The following is a 15,628-nucleotide window of genomic DNA, read 5'->3' as shown; positions in this document are numbered from 1 at the left end:
TTCTACACTCAACAGTGATTCTTTAAAAACTGAGTTTTCTTGTATTTGTAAACTCAATGTACCACCTTACCATTTTGGACATCTCCGCTGCAGCAATCTTTTCAGGAACCAAGAAAGCTTTCTCCTCCCTGTGGAACCAATGCAGGAACCAGGGCCAAATCAGAAAAAAAAGTAAGTAGAAAACTACCCCAAAGACCCTAGGAGGTAGGTCTTTTTAGATGGACCCTAAACTGAAGGTGGAGCTTTGAAGTGGGAGGACGTTAAACATTTTTTAGTGTTTGAATATTCCCCTCATTTTATTTCAGTCATCTGTACTCATAAATTGTGACACAACTCATATTTTCTTTTAACTTTAAGTAAAGAGACAGCAGTTCTGTATTTATGTTTAAAAACACAACATTTAAACCCAGCTACTCATGATGAATATCAGTGTTTTATTTTCACATTGATAAAATCTACCAACCTCAGTGGAAATATTAATTTAACGGAAGCGCAGATCTCCTTTCAGCGCCTCCATGGAGATTGTAAATGGTAAGTTAGAACATTTTAAAGTTTTTATGTTCTGAGACACAAATTAGAGCGGTCAAAACTGTTCAGAATTGTTGATCATTTGCTGATTTTAAGTTTGAGATACAAATGGTAACTCTTAACTAGTTACCAGTTACATTGTAGAGCTTAACCACCATGAAATTATTATAAATTATGACTTCAGATAGCTGATTGTAGTCCCCATCAGGGCTGTCCCTTCTTATCTCTCACAGTAGAGAGTCGGAATTGGAAAGCATAACCATCATTAAACATTCTGAGATTAGTGCTGTGTTGGTCTGATTTCACTGTTTTTAATTGAACTCTGTGTTGGGTGGCGATCTGTGTCCCCAGATTGCAGCAGCACTCCAGCAGGAGGATAAGCTGGTCAGAGACAGTGCATGTAATCTACGTAAACGCACACAGAAAACAGCCCAGGTAGGTAAAAATATGCTGGGAACTTAAGTTCTGGACAACATGGTCAAAATGCACCTTCAAATAAGCATAAAAACACAATTTACACTCACTGGCCACTTTTTAGATACAATTAACAGTTCTGGCTGGTGATGGATGTGTGGTGGTGTAGAGAATATTTTCTTGGCAAACTTTGGGCCCATTACTAACACTTGAGAATCATTTAAATGCCACAGCCTACATGAGTATTGTTGCTGACCATGTTCATCCCTTCATAGCTACAGTTTACCCATCTTCCAGTGGCTGATTCCAGCAGGATAACTCACCATGTCACAAAAGTCAAATCCTCTCAAACTAGTTTATTGTACTCCAATAGCCTCCAAAGTCACCAGATCTCGATCCAATAAAGACACATTGGGATGTGATTGAGCAGGAGATTAACCTCATGGATGTGCGTTCGACAAACCTACTCCAACAACATAATGCTATCATGTCAATAAGGAGCAATATCTCTGGGTAGTGTTTCAGACACCTTGTTGAATCAATGCCATGAAGAACTGGGGCAGTTCTGAGGACAAATGTGTGTCTGACCTGGTGATAGCAAGTTGTACCTAATCTATTTTTTTTTTTTTTTGCTTTTCCTGTCTGGCAGAGCAGCGCTCCGAATTGTTGTCTGAGTGCCAAGAAAAAGCATATCAGATTTACGTTCACAAGTGGAGCATTATAGCTAATGTTTTAATGCTCAGCTTAATATTTATAAAAGAAAGTTTGTTGGAAGGTTTTGGGATTATTTCAATTGTTACGGAGATGCAAACGAAAAGAAAAAAATAAGATGCACGAATGGAATGAAAAGAATGGAGGAGAGAAAGAAGGGTGAAGAGAAGACAAGATAACACCCTGCTTGCTTCTGAACCTGCAGAAACACATAATAACAGTTTTTTTTCTACTGAAAAGTGCACAGTATTTATGAATGCAAGATGTAATTAGTGGTAAATGCAGCTCAATATAAAACATTTTTGTATCTCTTAACATCTGAATCTAGACAGCTGTGGGTCTGAGTGTGAGCGCGCTTGTGTACACAAGGTTTCTCCATAAAAATATGCAATAGCGAGTGTGAGGAGCCACAGACCTGCCCCCCTGGACCTGGGACAGATAAGGAGGAGATCCGACCCATAGACATCCAAAGGCCCCCCAAAGCACAGGAACCCCAGGAGAACCATCGCCAGGACTACTGCAACCCCCCCAGAGAAGAGCAGGGGAGAGTCCCAGGGGAACCACCCAGCAGCCAAAGTGCAGAAGCCCCAGGGAGCTGCAGCGACGAGCCCACAGGCCCTGCCGGCAGCCGTCTACACCAGAGCAGATGCAGCCATGGACCCCCGGGACATATCACTCCCCAAGCAGAGGCCCGACACAGCCCAGGGGTCCAGGCCTCAGCAAGCAGCCACTGAAAGTGAGCCGGCACATACCAAAGCACCCAGCCCTGGACACCGAGAACCACAAGTACCCCAGTAAGCAGAGACACCAGTCACTGGCATTTGATGGGAGGCCTAAACTGATCCAGAAGAGAGACCAGTCCAAGACCTGACCTGACACAAAAAACTGGCGCAAAGAATCACACATTTCCACCCTCCCTCGTGTGTACACATAAAAACACCCACACCCACGCACCCAACGTAAAGACAAACAACAACAGACGTCGTACACTCACTCAACTCCCCATACATACTCTATACTCCCAGGTCCAGGTGCCAACACCCCATAGGGGCAACCAGCCCCTGGACCCAGGAGCCAGGAGGTGGTTCCCTTCCCTCCAGGGGTGGAGACAGGCAGGTGTACCTAATCTAATGGCCAGTGAGTGTATAGACAAGCCGAAATTGAACTGAAATATAGATTTTTTTTAAACCTTTACTTTATTTGTGAAAGCAAAACATTTAAGGTTCCAATTTATCCCAACAATGTTACTAAAAGTTTGTCTCGTCTCTTTCTTGTTAACCCGATATCGTGTATTGTCTCATCTTGAGTGCTGCATGTAATGTTGCATCAATAGTTTGTGCAACAATTTTTGTGAATGTTTTCTTACATGCTGCTGTGTGGGGACAGGGGAAGATTGCCATATACTGTACACATGCGAGGACCCACTTGTTCACTGTGCCAAACAATGACAGGCTGTGTTCTGTTCCCTCTACTCCCCCATAAAAACAGTGGGCTGTTTACAGGGTGGGGATGCGTTGGGGGGGTCTCTGTTTGCTAGATGGTTTTCGTGATAATGCTCCGTTTAACGCTCCTGATCTCAATCGCTGTGTTCCCTTTTCTACAATCCAGTGGGTCATACTGAGTCACAAGGCCGACCAGCGATGACAACGGCATGCTTGTGTGCAAGCTGAGCTGTGGGCAGCCCGTCTGATGTGAGGACATGAGATGGCTCATGGTAGACATGTGAATACACATCTCTGTATTCCTACTGCAAACTGCATCATGTAGTTCAAAACAGCTTAGGTTACCTGTTCCTTATCTTGAGTCAACCCCACTATTTTTAATTTGTGTTCTTTACAGATAAGATAAATGCAGGAAAACTGTGGTTCCCAGACATTTGCAGATTTCTACGAACCACAAACATTATCTGTTTTCATTTTATGATACATGGAACAGAAAAAAGGACCAGTGATCCAGGGACCTCCATTAGATTAGGGCTCTGATGACAAAATGAAAAAAACTGTTTAAATTATAACAGTAGGTATTTCTGTAAAAAGCCTCATGAAGTAATAAAAAGCATCTTCTTTTACAGGTTACTTTTGTTTTTGCTTTTCTGTCACAGCTAGATGTTTTAGATTGTTAAACACATTTAATGATCTGACAAAGATAACCTAAGTGTAAACTAAACAGTTGATGATTTTATTATGATCAGCTTGCTGACCTGAATACAAACGTAGAGGAAAAACACCCAGACTCTTTCATCATTATACTTGGGGATTTTAACCTATAGGCACAAACTAAAAACCTCTAAGCCAATGGTTTGGACTGTTAGGAAGTGGACAGGACAGTCAAAGCAGATGCTACAGGCCTGCTTTGACTGCACAGATTGGAGTGTTTTTGAAGCTTCAGCCACAGACTTGAATGAGCTTGCAGAAACGGTCACTTCTATTGCTTTTGTGAGGATGTGTGTGTGCTGACCAAGAGTTGCCCACCACAACAATAAACTATGGTTCATTTCACATCTGAGGAAGCTGCGTAGGACCAAAGAAGAGGGGCACAGTGAGGACAAGGCCTGTATAAACAGGCCAGGAACAAACTGACCAAGGAGATCAGGGCAGCTAAGACAAGCTACAGCGAGTAGCTAATAAACAACTTCTCAGCAGATGACCTGACATCAGTTTGGATTGGTCTGATAAATATTACTAACTCCAGGAGCCCATCCCCCCATCATGAGTGAAATCCTCATCTGGCAGACATTCTTAACATCCTCCACTGCAGGTTTTTAAAGCAACCGTTCACACCTCCCACCAACTCGTCCACATCTCACTCTGACACAAAAGGTTCTTCCTCTCCACCTCTCTCCTTACCTCTGACCCCTGCCTGGACTTAAGATCTCTGAGGAAAATGTAAATAAGATCTTTCAGCATCAGAAGACCAAAAAAGCTCCAGGACCTCACAATGAGAGCCTGCTCTGACAAATTGGTTCCCATCTTTACTCAGATCTTCAACAAGTCACTGTAGCTGTGTCAGGTTCAGCTCCTGCTTCAAGTGTTCAACCATCAGCCTGGCCTCCAAGAAACACGTCATTACAGGGTCAAATGACTACAAGCTAAAGCATCTGAAGGTCTTCACAGGCCCCTTGCTCAACCCCTGCAGTTTGTTTAATGAGCAAACAAGTCAGCATATAATGCAGCCAGCCTGGGATTACACTTCATCCTGCACCACCTCGACCACCCAGGGACGTACACCAGGATCCTGTTTATAGACTTATGTTCTGCCTTCAACACCATGAAGGCAGTGGATCACCAGCTTCCTGACTGGTCGGCAGCATCAGGTGAGACTGGTGAGCATCTTCTCCCACACAAGAACCATCAGCACGGCACCCCCCAAGGGCTGTGTTCTCTCCCCACTCCTCTTGTCCCTGTACACAAATGACTGAACCTCAGTGACACATCTGTAAAACTCCTGATGTACGTAGATGACACCACTGTTATTGGTCTGATCCAGGACAATGATGAGTCTGCATACAGACAGAAGGTGGATTAGCCAATCCGCTGGTGCGGTCTGAACCACCTTGAGCTTAACCCACTTAAGACTGTGAAGATGATGGTGGACTTCCAGAGAACACCCCCCACACTGCCTCCCCTCACCATCATCAAACAACACTGTGTCTACTGTGGATCATTTCCGGTTCCTAGGAACCACCCTTTCTTAGGACCGGAGATGGTCCTCACATGTAGACGCTGTTCAGAAGAAGTCCCTGCAGAGACTGTTACTCCTGTGGCAATTCAAGAAGTACAACCTTCCACAGGGGTTGCTGATCATCTTCTACACTGCCATCATTCAGTCTGTCCTGTGTTCCTACATCACTGTGTGGTTTGGCTCACCCACACAACAGGACAGATCAAATCTACAACAAACAGTTCTGTCTACAGAGAGGTTTATCAAGGGTGACTTCCTCCATCCAGAACTTCTACAGGTCTAGGAACAGGAAAAAGGGAGCTAACATCTCTGCAGACCCATCATGGTCCCATCTTGTTAAATCATAAATAATGTTTTTTGTACCAGATTTATGCACATCAACTTCACAGGAAACCCCCAGGCCTGATTACTGCCAGAATAAAAGGATGTCTGACAACATGTTGGTTAAAATATTTCAAATAGTAACACACCATGCCCAGATCTAAAGAAATATAAGAAAAAGGGAGAAACAAAGTCATTGACATCTGTCAGTGTTGAAAGGGTTAATAGCAATTTTGAAAGTTTTGAGACTTTAGTGAACTACCATGAGAGTCATTACCCAGAAATTCAGAAATCATGTAACAGCAGGGAACATTCCCAGGAGTGAATGGACTGCCAAAATTACTCCAAGAGTACATAGACAACTTACCCAGAAAGCCAAAAGGAACACCAGAACAATATCTAAAGCGCTGCAGTTTTCATTTGTCACAGTTAAGCTACGTTTTCAATATCCAACTATTAAACAGAAACTGGGAGCAAATGACATCCATGGGATAATTCCAGGGCCAAAATCACTGCTGCAAAAGAAAAACACTAAGACCCATCTTATATGTTCCAAAAACTAACATGTTGATGAAGATAATGTTGTGTGGACTGAAAGTGGATGTTTTTGGAAGACGTGCATTCCTTCTGGTATAAAAAGGTAGCATTTAAGCAAATGAAAGTCATTCAATTCAATTCAGTTTTATTTATATACCGCCAATTCACAACACATGTCGTCTCAAGGCACTTCACAAAGTCAATTCAATTGAATCATACAAATTTAAAGTCAGGTACATACATTTCAATTAATCCTAACTACCCAACAGTGCAGTAAGATTCAGTTTATTATTCAAAGTGGTTAAAAAGTTTTTCTGTCTAAGGAATTGTTTTATGTTTGTCTATTTGTCATACAGACAAACATGAAAATGTTTGGCCATCAGTTCCTGATTTTCAGCAAATCCAATTCAAATGGCTCCCATAACAGAAGGTTTTAGAGTGGCCTACTTAAAGTCTGGTTCTAAATCTGATTGAGATTGTGCGACATGACCTTAAAGAGGCCCTTCATACTCAAAAAACTCTCATTTGAGGCTGAATTAAAACAATTTTACCAAAGAGAGCAGGCCAAAATTCTACAATGATATAAAAGACTGATTTCAAGTTGTCACAAACACTTAATGGAAGTTGTTAGGTTTAGGCTGCAAAGTGTAGGAGGTAAACTTTTCACATAGGGCCATATTGGTTTTTTTCCCTTAATATATGAATTTATTGGAAAATTATTTTTGTATTTAGTCTTGTTATATTCATCTGATATTAAAACTAGTGTGATTATCTGAAAAATTTATTGTTGCTATATAGGAGGAAAATACTTTTCACAGCCCTGAACATGCATAACTTATAATTGTGCAAGAACAGCTGAACTGTTAAAAATTTAGCTTTTCAGGGTTAAAGTTGAAAGGATGAGGAGGAGATATGAAAACATGCTGATGGGCAGCATTGAAAATGACTTCTCTGTTATAAACTGAAGTTTTGTTATTTTTATTAAGAATTTTGTGAATAATCTCAACTGGAAGGATCCCAATAGACTGCTTAGGTCAACGATGGACAAAAGCAACCTTGTGCTGTTCTCAGGTGTTTTCATAGAAAAGATCACACTTGCATATCTCTTAGAAATAGGTATTTTTCTATAGTATACACTATTTTTTTTTTATTGTAAAGTAATATTAAAAATGTACTACAAATTGCCTAGAGTAGCCACAGGTGTGAATCCATGCACAAAGATGTACCCATACTTTCTTGGAATTGTTTCTTTTTTTTTTTGCACATCTACCCTTGCCAGCGTGGAAGGCAGCTCACCCTCATCTTCCCTGTCCCCCACCTCCTTGTTGTCATATGACTGCTGTTATGTGTGTGCAATGGAATACAAAGTTTCTCTGTTAGTCCCTTCTGCTTTGCCCTCTCATCACTCAGAATTGAGAGCTGGAAATAAGGCCCTCTCACTCTCCATCCACAGGAAAACAGACAGGCCCCTGTCTGCAACTACCAGCAACGATTAGAAAAGAGGGCAAAGAGGGATGAATTGAGTCCGTGTTGTTTTTATGTAACACCAAAAGATAACCTAATCCTCACTCGTTTACACAGTCCCCGCCCATCGCCCTTCCTAAGATTTTGTTCAATTCAACAGACAGTCCCTCCTTGTGGATGCTTAGCTGTTTACTGCCTTTTAAAAGTTTTCATGCCTCTTGAACTTTTCAGTTTTCATCACACACGAGTTTCAGCATTTTTCAAATAAAAATCAAAAATGTTTGGCTTGCATTTATATTCCACAAGCCAACACTTTGTAGGACCTTCTATCATTGTAATTAGTCTTTTGAGGTGCATCTCTACCAGGCTTTTACCTAGAAACTGAAATAAAATTGATTGTTCTATTTTGCAAAATAGCTTAAACTAAGTCAGATTGCATAGAGACTATCTGTGAACATCAATTCCCAAACCAAAAATTATAAGGTCTAGACCATTAGCAACACATAAATAACCTATGATCCAAATTGTTCTACTGCAGCTATGATTGTATGTTTAGGGTTCTTGTCATGTGGGACGTTTAACATCCGTTTTAGTCTAAAGTATTTTGCAGGCTGTAACTGATCTTCCCATTGACTTTGACCAGCTTGCCTGTCCCTGCAAAAAAATACCATTGCCATCATGATGCTGCCTCCACATTTCCTCATAAGGATGTTGTTTTCGGGATGATTATGTTTTCTCCTAGACAGCATTTTGCATTTAGGACAAAAAGTACAGTATTGATCATATTTGACTTAAGCACACTCTTGTTTTCTGTGTCCCTTACATGGCTTGTGGCAAAGTCTAAAAAGGACCTCTTATGACATTCCTTCAGCAATGGCTTTCTTTGTGTCACTTTTCTGTAACGGTGAGATTATGGAGAACACAACAAGTAATATTTGTGTAAACAGATTATCCCACCTGAACTGTGGATCTCTGGCACTCCTCCAGAGTTTTCTCCTTGACCTGTCAGTTGAGGTGAACAACCATGTCTTGGCAGGGTTACAGTTGTGAAATCCTCTTTCCATTTTCAGATGATGAATTGAACAGTTCACATTAAAATGTTTAAAGCTTGGGTTATTGTTTTATAACCTAAGCCTGATTTAAACTGATTCACAACATTATCACTTCTTCACACCTGTTTGTTCACTACTGTTGTCCAACAAACCTTTCAGGCCTTCCCAGGACAGCTGTATTTATAAAGAAATAAATTATGCTCAGATTGACCCTGTTTAATACTTAGGTGACTTCTGAAGCCAATTTCTTGCCGAAAATTTGATTGAAGGATGTCAGTGTTTTATACAACTTTTTGCTGGTCTATCACATAAAATGCCAGTGAAATTCATATTTGTTTGTTCTTGTAATTTGACAAGATATGTGAAACTTCAGGTAGCATGAATACTTTTGTAAGGCGCTGTGAGTAACTTACAGTTCTATCTCTGTATCCTGGTCTATCTAAAAGTAAAGGCTGCCAAAACATGTCTTTGTGGGAATGGCACTTTGCCCCAGTACCTGGCTGGGATTAAAGACCCAAAACAAACACAGATGCTGAGCCAGCTGAATCCGAGCAAGGGGGTGTTATGGCACTCTGAGTAATAACACATTTCTCTGTGGTTTGACGTTGGACTGACTCTTTAGAATCTTAAAAATCAACTTTAACATAACTTTGCAGAATTTTGCAGAATTGACTTAGATAATTCTACCACTCCCTCTTGAGGAAATAAATGACATCTCAGATTAATCATTTTATAAAGTAGGTTGCAGAGGGAACTAAGCCTGGGCCCCTTGGCACTTAACTGTAATAGAGCTAAGTTTAATTGTCCAAGCTGTTGGTGTGCTCACCTACGAAGTTAACAAAAAAGGTATAAAGTGCAGAGGTCTGTCACATTAAACTCCTCGGTGCAAGAATTACTTCCTCAAAAAGCCACTCCCACTTTAAAAACCCACGTCTGTCTCTTGCGATTATGTCACAGAGTTTAATAGAGGTTGCAAGCAACAAAAGAGATGGAAGGAGGTCAACTAAGCATATGGTTTGCCACACCAAACACTCCTTAAATTGCAACAAACTGTCTAGTACAAGTTTAACACTATTAGCAAAATTTCCCTGATGGTGTTGGAGGAATGGTTGATTTATGTGCTCTATCTACACTGTGTTCTTTTCTAGCTGGTTAGGGTGGCTGAATTTGTGTAACACTTTTGCTTGCAAGAACTTCAGATTGAAACTATTAGGATGTAGTGACAGGTTTTTAAGAGCCCTTGTGAAGTGAACATGTCCATTGTTGTGACAAACAATACTATATTAGTGTGCATAAACTTCACAAGAGATGTTTTCTTTGCTGAAATATTTACACAAAATTACAGTATGTTGCATCGGAGTGATGCCAGAAAAGTACCATTTTCGATGCTGTTGCACAAGTGACACCATATCACCATATCACAACCAAACATATACTTCGCCACACCAGTAACTTCTTAAATTGCAACAAAGTGTCTAGTACCAGCGTAACAATAAAAGCTACATATTTATGAGAACTGACTGTAAATGCAGAGGAACATAACCATATTTGATGCTGTTGTACAAGTGACACCATATAACAATTTAAAAGGTTACAAGTAGGGTAGGGTAAGAACTCGGAAATACAACAGCAATGGCTGTTGAAGTGAGAATTTCAACTGGGAAAGTTAGAGCTCCACATTCAGAATCCAACATGACTGTGGACCATATGCAAAACAGTCAAACTTGGAGATATAAACTCATTATTGGCATCTCTAACAGTTTGTATCTCATTAAACAAATAGCCCACATAGACCTCCCTTTGTGAACATGTTCCTTCAAATGTTTGAATGCATAACATGGAGAGACAAACTGTGTTATCATCTAGGATCACTGATCGTAATTAGCACCAAAGTAATTAACAAATCCCCTTGTTTTTCCAACTTGCTACTAAGATGCATTCAACCCATGTGATGTCATTCTCAAATCCGAGCCCCAACTGGTGTGACAAATTAGACACACTATTAAAGCAGACTGACAAATGATACTGGTGGCAGTCTCAACCTGAATAACTGTGTGTAGTAACACAGACATTGTTCGGCTAAGAAAAATAGCACAACAGTTTCCAGGAATGTAAATGTTTTCATTTTGAGTCCTTTTTGAAATTGTTAAAATCAGCTAAAAAGAAGAATTCTTCTAAACAACAGTTACTCTTCGACTGCTAAGGCCTGGTTCACACGGCAAGATTTTAAAATTGTCAGTTGATTTTTAAAAACCTGAGAACCCCACACACGACGATAAAAAATCGTAGATATAACAGGTTTGGTCCTACAGTGTGTGATGTAAAGCTACACGGCAAGCACAACACACTGCACACTAACATATTTCACTCACAAACATTCAGATGTCAGACTCTTGCAAACCCTCTCAAGATCAAACATGATACAATACACGATATCGGGCCAAGACAATCTAACATGTCGAATATCCCCGATTTGAGGTCGGAGCGGTCCCGATGTTCTTCCGAGCAGACTAGAACACTCTTAACACACCACACTCAGCAGAAATATCTCATAAGATTATCTTAAGACCCATTACGATGATCGGGCCTGTCGGAAGGGGAGAGTGGGTCAAAAATCAGCATAAAAATCCTGTTGTGTGAACCAGGCCTAAGAGGATTTTGTTTTTGTTTTTTTACTTTTCTACAAACTCTCACAAGTATGTAACTTTTCAACAGGGAAAAAAAAATATTACAGATAATAAATTCACAGAGATTCATTTTAACTTATCCAATCTATCCCTTTAAGATGTGGCCTTCTTTTACCCTTGAATAATTACAAACCCATCTCCTAAACAGCATTTGGGATAGTCAGTAGTTGAAGTTGAATGCACAATCTCCACCAGATAAGAACAGCAAGGACACAAAAGGTTGTTTGCATGCTAAACAGTCAATGTTGTGCTGCCAGTTTATATTCTGGCTGCTGTGTTTCAGCCCACAGATTTTGCATTTATTCCAGTAACTGATGTGCCCACAACATCTCTTAAATGATGGCACTGGGAAGGATCTGCAGAACTGATTACACAAATAATTCCAAGAAGGTGCTAACATTAATGAAACTTGACCTCAGTGGGTAATTTGTAGAAGAAATTTGCATTTACATTACTATATTTACTGTATAGTTAAGGCCAGCTTAATCAAGCAGTATATTAGGTCTTGAAAGCTTTACAATGTCAGGACACATTTCCTCTATCTATGATATTTTCATGGTATGATAACCTTGAGTAAAAATACCACGGTATCACAGTAATAACACAAAGTATTAAAACAAAAATGTATACCATGATCTTATTGTGGGCTGCACTGGTTATGTTGTTTGCACTGTTGACTTGCAGGATGAAAGTCCTGGGTTCAAATCTCGGTCAGGTGATTTCTACATGCTTTCCTGTAGCTCAGTTTCCTCCCACAGTCTAAAAACATGCATGTTAAGTTAAATTGTGTCTCCAAATTGCCCCTAGGTGTGACTGTGTGCATGCCTGGTTGTTTGACCTGTGTGTCTCTGTGTTGCCATGTGGACTGGCGACCTGTCCAGGGTGTACCTGCATCTTGCCCACTGATTGCTGGATATCATCACCAGCCCCTCTGCAACCCTGACAAGAAATAAGCAGGTATAGACGCTAGATAGTTGTTCTAATTGCTTTTATCAAATATAACTTGCCAACGAGCTCATAGGTTACCAAATGTAGTTTTAAATCAGTGTTACCTTGATAAGATTGATAGGTGGAGCTTTTTTAGTTTCCAGCTCTCCACTCTCTGTGTTTTGGTGGCTAAAAATATTTCCAAAAAGCCAAATTTCACTTTTCTGTAGTAGGCGATAATATCTTAGTTGGGCTAAATCATATTAGGAAAACGTGTCATACTGATACTGTTGCTGAGTATTGCTATGACAATATCACATCAAGGGCAGTGAAAATTAATCTCAAAATATTATTGACATACAGAATTTGCATGCATTGCACTTATACTGTAGTATGCTACCAAGTATAGTATTCAAAGAGTCCTTTGCAGTAGCAATATTGCATCCAATCATATTACAATGACTATTGCATTTCAATATATTGAGCAGCCATAGTTGGGAGAGGGGCAGTATTACATTAATTTATTTCCTATAAAACTGCAGAAAACTCTGGTCACTCTGCCACTTTCTTTTACATCTCATCAATAACAGCACTTTAAATCGCTAACAAAATATGACAGAAAATTTTTGAAGTTATGTAACCTTTACATTCTTGAACCTTAAAATTTGATAGACTCGTTGAAGGAGGTTGTGTTTTCTTCCATCTTTGTCTTGATTTAGGCATGTCTCAGAGCCTTGGTTGGATGGATCTCTCCAATTCATCCTGTGTTCTTTTTTGTGTCACATGCTCAGCAACGTCTTTCCACCACCATAAATTTATCACCACCAACCCTACCCCCTCTACCTTTATCCCCGCTCCACACCCTCTAAACCCCGCCCGCTCATCCATCCAATCTGTGCCAAATCTTCCCTTTCCTTCTTTTCTCCCTCTTGCTCTCTGCTGCATCGACCTCCGCCCCTCTGCCCCATCTGCCTCCCTACTGTTAACCCCCTTCCCCTCCACCCCCTCAACCGCTCCCTTGCACAATCTCTCTCTTCCCCCCCCCCCCCCTCTCTCTTTCTCTCAAGTGTGTAACGCAAACACACACACACACACACAGAGTGTACACAAACACACATGTTCTTCTGGTGCATCCCAACCCCCGCTGAAAATAAAATACAGTAAAGCTCTTGTAAATCGGAAAGACTGTGGAGACACAAAATGTCACAACCGTCCGTTTTTTTTCTCTCCAGCTGGGGTAACAAACATGCACCGCTCTGTCCCTCTCCAACGCCCCCCACCCCGCTTCCCAACATCAAAATTTACAATAGCTCTATTAACAGCTGGGCACAAGTAAACCAAACAGATTCCAGTTTTAGAAGGAGATTATTATTTGTTGATGTAATTTTACTTCCTTTAAAAGCACACGACAAGCTCCACTTGCAAAATCTTGGAGCGATTCCAGGCCCTCAATTTTGTTGTCTTATCCTAAACTCCTGCAAATTTGTGCACATTCGCTTTCTGGTAAAGCCTGGTTATGCTGGGCACCTGACTGATTGATGGCGGTTTAGCCTCCTTTTCCCCCCCTGTTTCTACAGCTTATGGCCTGGACTGATCACATCCACACACACATGCACACATCTTTGCTGCATCCTCTACTTGTCCTACATACAATATTATGTAAACTAAGCACTGTATTAACATAAAAGCGTTCTATAAGAACCAAAGATGCTCCAGGGAGATGATGAGTCAAATTCAAGCGTAAGATAGCAGCGTCCATTGGCACTGAGCTAAAAGGGTGGAGGAGGGGATTGGACAGCCTGCCTGCCTGCCTGCCTTGGTGCCATCTCTGAACATCTCTTTCCCCATTTTATTATTCTGCTTCAACAGAATGGCCACAGTGAAATCCCATCATGCAGATATTAGAAAAGAGGCACAGTGAGAGTGGCTTACCGTGATCTCAAGCCAGCATCCGTTTACAAAAGGATACTGCAGACAAGTACTTGCAGGGAGAGAAAAAGCTCAGTGCAATCCACCTTCAGTGCCCCTTCTTCATCTTTATGTCGTCCTTATATTCACTGCACACACAAAGTACACCTCTTACTCTCTCTGTTTGTGTGTGTCTTTCAGCGGCCCTCTTCCTCTGTGTTCTGTATCCTCTCTTGCTTGCTCCAAAGCAGTTGAGACACTGCAGCGATGGGGGTGGAGGGTGTGTGTTTGAGTGTGTCAGAGACGGAGAGGCAGAGAGAGGCAGTGCAGGGCAGAAACAGAGGGAGGAGTTAGTGGCGATAGAGAGAAAAAGAGAGAGGGAGAGAGAAGAGGTCAGGATTAAATCATGAGAGTGACTGAGAAAGGGGAGAAAACACACGTTGATGGCTCCAGCATCTTTGTTTCAATTCTGATTCTGGATGTGGGGGATTTTTTGCAACCTGACAGTTTGGTTGAAAACAAATCATTCGTTTCTAGAGGATGTAATATTCTTCATGGTAGGGCCAGCAGCAGGTTCGGTAGATGCAGGACAGGGAGAGGATGGAAAACACAGGGAGGGAGGGCAAGCATGACGACAAAGGAATGGGAGGGGGATTGGATGATGGTGTAATGTGCTGTTTCCGTGCCAACTGTTTCTGTGACAGTGGGACCACTTCCTTTATTGCTATTGGCTATAACCAGGAAATGATAGAGGCTTGGGCAAATAGGGCAGCATGCCACGAGGTAGTTCCCCCTCCAATGTGCCTTACCGTTGTAGTTCATCCCAGATTAAATAAATGTACATAAATAAAAGAACTGAGGGAACATAACAAACAGTTCCTCTTTCCCTTCACATACTACAAGTGTGAAAAGAGTCTCCTCCCTTATGTATTTTACACACATGCTCAAACATAGACTGTCCAGCAGGAACGATTTCCCAGATTGCTCAGAGAGTGTGGTGTAATGCAATTGCCTGAACACCAACCCTGGTGTCATAAACTACGAGATAATTAATTGGCTAAAGGCCAGAGCAAGTACACATCTGGTGGGGGTGAGCAACTTGCCTCACACTGACCTTTAATCTGGACACTTTCTTTAAATATTTGGCAAGCAGGTGGTGAATTTTGCCTATTATTTTCTCTCTGCTACATGTTTATTCCTTTTCTCTTCTTTTCAGTTGGTTAGAATCCACTCACTTCTGCTTTAATAATGCAGATCACCTTTCAGTTTAAATGTGAATGTAACACTAACATCTCTAAAAACAGTGAATGACTGAAATTACAGTACTCTATGTCACAAATGCAAACCTAACACATCCCCAAAACTTTAAACAAGCCTAGACATCTAAATTACATTTGA

General features: G+C 41.1%; 1 protein-coding gene across 1 annotated transcript in view; it reads right to left on the bottom strand.

Annotated features, from left to right (window-relative positions):
- Positions 1 to 14,525, bottom strand: part of gnaz (guanine nucleotide binding protein (G protein), alpha z polypeptide) — a 48,837-nt gene extending 34,312 nt beyond the window's left edge. The window contains exon 1 of the mRNA XM_047372842.1: positions 14,255 to 14,525. The gene's annotated coding sequence lies outside the window, so the exon portion shown is untranslated. The remainder of the gene's footprint in view (positions 1 to 14,254) is intronic.
- Between the last annotated feature and the right edge of the window lie 1,103 nt (positions 14,526 to 15,628).

Source organism: Girardinichthys multiradiatus, chromosome 8 (assembly GCF_021462225.1).
Source record: "Girardinichthys multiradiatus isolate DD_20200921_A chromosome 8, DD_fGirMul_XY1, whole genome shotgun sequence".
Classification (NCBI taxonomy): domain Eukaryota; kingdom Metazoa; phylum Chordata; class Actinopteri; order Cyprinodontiformes; family Goodeidae; genus Girardinichthys; species Girardinichthys multiradiatus.
Note: the sequence above shows the minus strand (reverse complement) of the source record. Positions and strands in the feature narration are given on the sequence as shown.